Genomic DNA, 9,054 nt, shown 5'->3' with positions numbered 1-9,054 from the left:
GCACGGTATAGTGGTGAACGTAAGGGTGTTTTGTACCTATAGTCAAAGGTAGCCTTTGTTACAATATTCTTATTACAAGACACATGAGCGACTTTGGTGCCTGCAGACAAATTGTGCTAAAATAGATAACAGCAGTAATCAAATGAAATTGTGAGCGGAATTTCGCTGGTTCCATGCACCGTGGCATTTTTATAAAGCCGGAATGCGAGAACGTGCATACGCTTACGCTTAGGTATATGTCTACGTAAAATGAGGGAGACTCGTCGGGAGGTGTCTCAGTGCTAATGCTTTTCACAAAACACGGTGCAAATATTTCGTCCAGCGTTGTTTGAGTGCGCAAACAAAGCAAGGGACGTGTATACGAGTCTTGAGGTCGAGAGACGTTATCACACGTGCGAAAAGGATGAAGAGAGAGAGAGAGAGAGATTCTCGTTTTGGCTTCGCGAAAGCTTGAAATTGATAGATAATAAAGACAATTTTCTGGCCCAGCAGACGTCAGGGAAAGTCTCCGCAAAGCAGCGTCAGATGCTCGGAGAGCATAAAAGAGAGGAGTACGCGTTATATGGGAGTGACAGCCACTCAGAAAGGGAGATGAAGTGTGACTGTCCTTAGATGTGAGAGTCATTGCTAATTAGGAGAGTTGAGTTAATGAGTCAAAACTTTCCTAAATAACGATAATGGAAGCAAACTGAGCATTCATCTAGTGAAAGTGACACTAGTGACAGTGAACTCATAATAGTTGATTAGCGTTGTCACAGGCTGTTATATATTTTTATTTTCTTATTTATATTTGACAAACTATGAGAAGGTAGCCTACGTTAGAGCCGGCTATCCCAACGTCATGTCAGTAACGTACAAGAATAAATAGCGCACGGTTATACAGTCACACGTGGCGGTTTCTATCTTCTAGTAACCTTGGGCAAACGCATTCTAACTATTTTTTATATTTTCGACAAAGTTTCACCGGACGTTTTTGCATTTGGCTTCATTCGAAGAAATGACGATATATCAGCAATAGGGCGAATGCAAGCACTGCTGCAGTGGACGAGCGGTTACAGCGCTCAACTACAATCTACGAGGTACTTGGTTCGATTCGCAGAATCACTAAGAACTTCTTTTTTTTTTTCAAGAGGTTGCCCGGCCTGACATTATGCGTGGTGGCGGGTACTAATTTTTTGAGAAGTAGGCTTTCGCACTTGCTTCTTTCACTCCCCTTTTGACCCAAAAGCGCTGTATTGTGCTCCTTCAAAAATTAAACAATTCAGGGTTCATAATTTTTTCCTCCATTCTCTCGTATCGCAAAAGTGTCCAGTGCTGAAATACCGAATTATACCTGGTATATTACTTTTCACGTGTTTGGATATTCGACCAGCAATCAGTCTTCACGGTGTTTTGAAGAAAATCTACACATGCAGTGAGCTAACTGCTTGCAGCCAAGTTGACTGCCTTTGTAGGGACACGCTTTCGTGCTAATTTGGTGGGCATCATCACATGCAGCAAGACCAAAGAGCACGGACAGTTAGCGCTGACGCGAACAGAGTGATTAGTTTCTGTCTTCTCTCCCGCTATTTCTCATGCTGCACGCTTCAGTGTAATGTCGCTGTCAATGGTTAAAATGAACTATAGCAGTTAATCGAGTTCTGCTGAGAGGGTCCCCTATTGTCCAGAATGGAACAGAACAATAGCAATTTGATTTGTGTGATAAAGAGATACCCTGCTTTTGGTTACTAGAATAAATTTCTAAACTGAAGCTTATTTTTATTAACAACAGTTCCAGTGCAGATGAAAGGTGCATGGACAAAATTCGTGTATTCAGCTTGACTAGGTTTGTGACCTTAATTGTAATTGCGAACCGGTATCACAGTATGCATAAATATCACACACATATACAACCACGGGTGATAGCTTGCTTTTTCTGATTAAAATTGAAAGGTTGAAATCGAGGTATTCAACCAACGCAATGTGTACGAGATATGCCATGTAGAGTAGCTATGCTGTAAACTAATCTTCGCAGGTCCGTTCCATTTTACCCAATTTCTTGCCCATGACTGTAGGTTGGTAAATAAAACAACTTCTTCGAACACACATATTCTGTGTAAGGTTACATTTATTTTTATGCAGTACAAAATAAATTGAAATATGTAATGGCTCAAAAGAGAAATAACTAGAAACAAATTCAGCCATATCATTACCAAACTTACTCACCAATGATAAATGGATTCTCATTTAAAAGATACATACATACATACATACATACATATACGCACACACACATATACATATGTACACCCGTACATACATACATACATACACACACTCTGGTGTAAATATTAAAATGAATGGCTATAAAACAACAATTCTAATAAACTCATTTTGAATATACTACAGAAAGTAACTTACGAGAGAAATCCACCGGCACTGTTATGTCTGAACACGGTGTTTCTCGAACCATCTCGCAAAAGCTTGATGCATAGTTTTCCGCTGATGCCCAGTGACAAGCACTCTTTATAAAAAACACAAGAATAAAGCCCTTGACAATGTCATGCTAAAGAAAAGGGCTGTGCATCAATATTTTGTACATGTCTGCAATATCACTCTATTTACATAGCTTGGCTCATTCACAAGCCACTAACAAAGCATGTTAGGACACTTGGGCTGAAAGTTGGCAGAGCGCGAGTAAATTCTAGACAATACATGAATAATACAAATATAAGCTACTAAGCTCCTTGGTGCAAACAGTGTTTATATTGACAGCTATAGGTGCCATTTCGTTTCCCCAAAACACTTCTCAAAAGTAGAATCAACTTTATTTAGCTAAAAGTTTCTATTCTGGCGCGTCATGGTGGCTCAACGGTGGAAGTGACTCTTTCGGCCAAGAAAACAAAGACCAATTATTTTTCCAGTTTGTGAATTCACCCCATGCAAACATTGAGGCAGCTGGTAGGAGTGCTTTTGGAGAGAGGAAACCACCACATTCCCACCAGTTGTGGCCTTGGGTAGCTACTTCACTTGGACAAAAATGATGAAAAACACTCCTCAAGAAGACTTCAAAGTTTGCACACCAACACAGTTCCCGTACAGCTGTCTATTAGTCTGCTTGAAAAATATTGAGTTTACTGGTGGGCAAAGACTATACACTATGTGAGGTGATGCTCCAGTGCACTGCATGTATGACTTGCTGCTGGCCTCAACTGCGATGTTGCTCAGTACATATGTGTAAAATAACAACTAATACTGTGCCACTGCCAAGTAATTATGGGTCATTTGCATGAAACAGGGACCACAATAAAAGAACGTAACATTTGCCTTCACAACGTTCAAAAACTGTAAATAAATTTCCACAGAGTTTTCACAGTTCATCTGAGGATAGTAATATTGGTTGTAAACACATTCTTACTTCCACTAACAAACTATTTTAAGATGCCAGATTCAATATTAGAGTATACCAGCACTTTTGTAGGGCTAAACAATTGATATGTGGGGTTTTAACGTCCCAAAACCACCATATGATTATGAGAGACGCCGTAGTGGAGGGCTCCGTAAATTTCGACCACCTGGGGTTCTTTAACGTGCACCCAAATCTGAGTACACGGGCCTACAACATTTCCGCCTCCATCGGAAATGCAGCCGCCGCAGCCGGGATTTGAACCCGCGACCTGCGGGTCAGCAACCGAGTAGGGCTAAACAATTGTACAGGCACCTAGAAAAAAAAACACAAGTGAATGCATGCTATAGCTACATATAAAAAAATAAATACTTTTATTTCTAGTCTGAGTAGAGCTGCATAGATGATAAGCCACTTGCATTACATAATGAACAAACCTATCCGAGCAAAGTATACATTTAAAAAGTTACACTTACACAGTAGATAAGTAGACTGTTGAAGGACGGACAGGCAGTGGGATAATACCCAAGCACTAAAATCTACTGTTAAGATATACTAGGAGTAGTGATGATCCTCTTCCTTCCAAATAAAATAATCCACATAGATTCACTTCCCAGAGCTTATACACTCATGGCATCATTGGTGCTATACAAATGAGTGTACACTGAAGGATTACATCGACTAAGTACATGATTACTGCATCCATGGCTTTACTTCTTGTACTACAAAGAATGCAAACACAGTTACCATTGGCGACCATGGATGCTGTGATTTCTGGCATGCAAATGTAGAGGCACGCAGGCACTTAACACACCTGTTAAAAACTTCAGCTCAAAAATATTTGCCCACTAACACTACAGCAGCCTTTAAATTAGTGTCATAGTTTGGTATCTTCCATGCAAAATTTAAATAATTTCGAATGCAAGCAAAGGAACTGCTGAATAATGCACTGCTAAGAAGTTAAGCAGCAGCTGCTCCTGACATCACAATGTGCTCTTTCTGCTGTTGTAAACTTTGAGCAGGAGAACAGTCACTGGCAGTCCCTTTATACTTGTTGGTCTTCTGTGCTCTGTTCTTGATACACTGTGCATGACCGTGGAGCACCGAACCCCTTGTTACTGCTGGAACTTAGAAAAATACAGATCATTGTTACAACCATGCTACATGCAAGAGTGTATAGTTGTCAATTATGTGCTCATATTTACAGATATTGTATTTTCAGAAGCCAATGACAAGCCTCAACACACACACACACACAAACAGTGAAGGCTGAAAATATATTTAATATGATACAAGAGCAAAACCACAATGGTATAGATGAAGGCATGAAACTTCTGACAGGCATAAAAAGCCAATAGAGTTTCTTTTATTTCGACTTTACACTAGGTGCGAGAAGTAGACCACAAATAAGTTCACTAAGAAACACAAGTTAGACTGCATTACAACACAACAGCCAATGTTGATAAGTTTAAGGCTATCTAACATAGCCAGCTCACCATACCGCATATAGGAGCAAATGGGCAGTCTAGAAGACACAAAGAACTTGTGGATTATGAGTGTGCTTGTTTCTGACATCTATTATTCTAAATGAAGAAAACCTTTCAAAAATGCACTTTATCAGGGGAAATAATCATACACAACAAACACAACGGGCTCCTACAGGTGCCACCAACACTCACCATTATTGTTCATACCAGTGTCTTGCCGGATGGATATGCTGTGTCCTGCACAGAACACCAAAGGAGCGCTCCATGACTTGGATTGCATGTGTGCTAGCTGCATCGCTCTGCTGCTGAAATAGGCTAGCCACAGTCAGAGAAATGAGAAGCCATGGCTTTGAAACACACTGAACATCACCTTTAGAGATCAACAATGCATGCTTAGGTCAGGTACAATTTGTAGAAAAATATATATCACTATGCAATCGTGGTGAACATGTTCGGCTGAAACACAAGCAACAGCACTGAGAGAGAAAAAGCTACATTAGGTAAAAGATGCAGTTACTGGCCTTATATCATCTGAGGCTTCTTCAATAGGTCTTTCTCCTTGCAAGTTGAGAACAGCCAGGCAATTTTCACCCACTTGCTATTTCCTTCCAGAGCACTTGATCCACAGAGGGAGTCACAAGCTGGAGAGCTCAATAAGGAATCAAAGTATTTGTGCTCGTTGCAAAGCACAAGCTTTTGAGTCTCAGATTATTGGAGTTTCATTCATAAGCTGCAGGCTTTCAGCTTTCAACATTCTCAATTATCTTGCAATTTAGTTCTATAAATGTTGAATAAGAATTATGTGTAAGAATATTACAGGTATCCACTGAAAGCAACCATGCTTGGGTTTTCAATTTGTGCACAGTAAGTGGTGTTCACGTAATCGTTTGTATTAAAGAAAAACTATCCTTGCAGCCAGCCGTAGGCAGTTTTGTGCCCTCGAAGCTCCCAAGCAGATTGCAGTCCTTCAAGATGAGGCTGCCATGCATGCTTCTACGTCACATCCGCTGAATGATAACAGTCCGAGCAGTGACATAGGCTTGCACAGTTAGGGAGAACGTGTCCTTCCTATTTTTGTACAGGTGCTCCAAGTAATGATGAGGATTGATGTGCCAGAATGTGCAACCGATGCATCACAGGACCTTAACAAGCCAATCTCTGCGATCTGTGAAGAGCCAAAAACGAGATATTTAAAAACAATCATTAAAAGCACTCACTTCTAATACTTATTTGAGGAAGCTATCACTTCGTTAAAGTGACCAAAGTCTGCTATAATCACTTTGAAATAAACTGAAGCCTCATGTAAAATTTACGTACCGCAATATATATGTCCTACTGAAGTATAGTACTACCGCAGTGGTAATCGTCTATAGAACTAATTTTCCAAAATAACATAAATTTTTAAGTGCAACCTGGCTCCTGAAAAATAAATTCACATTAACTTTCCAACTATCAAACGTGGTCAATCGACAGGCCCAACCTCATAATCAAACAAGAGCTCACTTGTATCAAATCACAAAAAACTTTTTATGTATTTGCTCCATAATATATGTATGTATATAACAGTAGTAGTAAATTTTTCATGCTTCAACTTACCATAGAGACACATTACATCTGATGGGCTTAAAAACTTGCACACGTTATAGAACTGCGTGAATTATAGTACCGGTGAAATTTAGTTCTGCAAGGTGAACTCACCGATGGCAGCATTTAGTGGCCGTCGGTGTCATAAGGAACCAAGTGCGGCGAACAGGCAAAGGGCATCTGCAGACTGGAAGCTGCCAATGACAGCAATGAAGGGCTGGCCAGGCGTGCACGTCCATTGATAAAGTGTAAGAACTGGCCATGACCGGCTGTTGTCAAGGCTCTAGTGCCGTGCAAAACGATGGCCAGACGAACTCGGAAACCTGTAGTTAGGCGATATTGGCCTACAACTTCATCCAAAGCAAGGCACCGGTGAAATCTTTGCTTTTTTGAGGGGCTGGAGGGAAGCTTGACGTTCACGGGCTCTCGCTGCCACATAGAACTCTCAATTTGTTACCGAAGAACAGTCTAGGCGCGCTTCCAAAGTAACACGATCCACAACAGAATGTAGCATCTCGCAGTTTTGGTTGATCACATCACAGCGCTAGGACTATGGTTATCACAAAAAGGGGAAGTGACGACTTAACAAACAAAAGCGCCAAGCTGCCCACCACGACTTCGCAGGGCAAAACAGTTATCAACGCTGTCTTTCAAGTTTCGGTCACACGAGCACAGCACAGCGTGTTCACAAGTCTTGGAACGTCAACACAGCACCACTGTTCACAACTAACATCGTTTCACTCCCGAACAGTACATTGCTCTCAAGTAAATAGAAGCGTACGGGCTTACTAGTGGCGAAGCAAGAACCGAGCGCGTAGTCCATACGTTTCCGTACGTACTTGGGGTCACTCAAATAACGTGTCAAAACGATGTCAATCCGAAATGTCGCACAGCACCCAACTGAGAGACTGGAAAGTCAAGCGAACGAACTGTTACCGGCACACAAACACACATTGCAGGCTTCTCGAGTGCCAGTTGTCGTCGATACATCGACGCCGATCCCCGCTTGATAACCACACTAACGCACAGGCTTCGCTGCGCTTCACCGTACACCATTGCACTGCCACAGCTTTCCGCACTGCTTACACGCACCGAAAGAGCTGCTGTAATCACAACACATCCGGTCAAACGCTGAAGTAACTCGTGCGAGAAGCGTTTGCTGAAAGTCGCACCGACCGATATGCTGTTTACGACGCCATGTTGTTTTCGACAACTGCGCAGCACATAAGACGATAAGAGAGCTCTTAGAAAGTACTTGCACTATTTTCACGGCGTGAAAAAAATTTCTCTTATGTGCGAGGGGGGTGATATGACGAACAGGACAGGCGTGCCAGATGAAAGAAGTGTTTTGGCAACGTCACGGAGTGAGCTGATGTGGAGGGTATTGCTTCACAACCAATCACAAGCTGTGCCTGTCGGCCAAGCCGTCGTCTGCTCGCGTTTGTCGTCTGCTTCGATCAGAGCATGCGACAGGGGATTCGCCTTCGCAACGCTATTATTCTCAGCTCAAGTGGTCGCTACGTCGCACAAAATACTTGTCAGTGGCTCGCTCTACCTTTGAATGATGTTCGTGCGCCAAGTTAAATGGCTGGTAATTGACGCAGGGATGAATTCAGCCAAGGTTTGCTCTAGAATCGTGAGGGTTTGCATATTTTTGGTGTCATACAAAGTTACTAGGGTCATTTCATTCCGATTGCTTGCCGTAGTATCACGGTCCATATCGGTGTCTGAACAGTGAAGGTGAAGATGCATGATTTGTTTGTAGTTCCATGCGTAATCATGCGCACCCCTAATACGCTTTGGTTTACAAAGTACGCTTTGTTCCAGATCGTCCCAAAGTGTATCGACAGCTGTATTTCAGAGATCGCAACCATTGGACTGTTAGAGCCAATGAAAGTACACTAGAGCACAAACTTTAGGAACCACTCACTGAAAACTTCCTCTCATTTTTATTTCCAATAGCGTGCAAAGAATGTGCTCCCATTAACCTCTTTGGTGGTAATTTCCACCAATGAGGCAAGGATCTCGAGTCGCACTTTTAATTGGATGAGATGGGGCGCAACACAACAACATAACAAATAAGGTTGATCATATGCCATGTCGCGTTCGAATGCACCGACCATTCACGTATCACATTGGTTTTCATCCAACTACAAATCTTTACATGCGTAGTTTTATGCCATTGACGCCCAATAGAATTCTTCAATTACTGCGACTTCGAACCTATTGGACGATGGTGGTTGTCAACACCATCCACTGCATACAAGGGAAACAACACGCGAAGCTCAAAGCGCCGAAAGAAATAAAAACGCACCAGCAGTCATCAGGCAGCCCTTGATGGGCGTGAATTAACTCAAAACCAGCCAGGGCACCAAAGTATACCGCTGCGGCAGCAAGTTCTAAGTAGCCACATTGTTCCTAAGAGTGGTCCGGACCACTCTTGGGATTTTCTCTCAGCCATGCTGTTTTTACGCACAATTTCGCTTCGTGAATCCACTTACGAGCACTTTTCGGTGACGTAAGCAAATATAGCAACTGCATCACCATCGCTGACATGTTCCCGGGCAGTCACAGCGCGCTTTATTTGCAGCGGCCGAT

The 9,054-nt window shown here is 42.2% G+C and overlaps 1 long non-coding RNA gene across 1 annotated transcript; it reads right to left on the bottom strand.

Moving 5' to 3' along the window:
- Positions 1 to 2,089: 2,089 nt before the first annotated feature.
- On the bottom strand, positions 2,090 to 8,065 carry LOC142817955 (uncharacterized). Its single transcript, XR_012895435.1, has 2 exons — positions 6,571 to 8,065; positions 2,090 to 6,037 (listed from the first exon to the last, which is right to left on the bottom strand). It is a non-coding gene; the product is annotated as an uncharacterized LOC142817955 (long non-coding RNA).
- Between the last annotated feature and the right edge of the window lie 989 nt (positions 8,066 to 9,054).

Source organism: Rhipicephalus microplus, chromosome 5 (assembly GCF_043290135.1).
Source record: "Rhipicephalus microplus isolate Deutch F79 chromosome 5, USDA_Rmic, whole genome shotgun sequence".
NCBI classification, from domain to species: Eukaryota; Metazoa; Arthropoda; class Arachnida; order Ixodida; family Ixodidae; genus Rhipicephalus; species Rhipicephalus microplus.
Note: the sequence above shows the minus strand (reverse complement) of the source record. Positions and strands in the feature narration are given on the sequence as shown.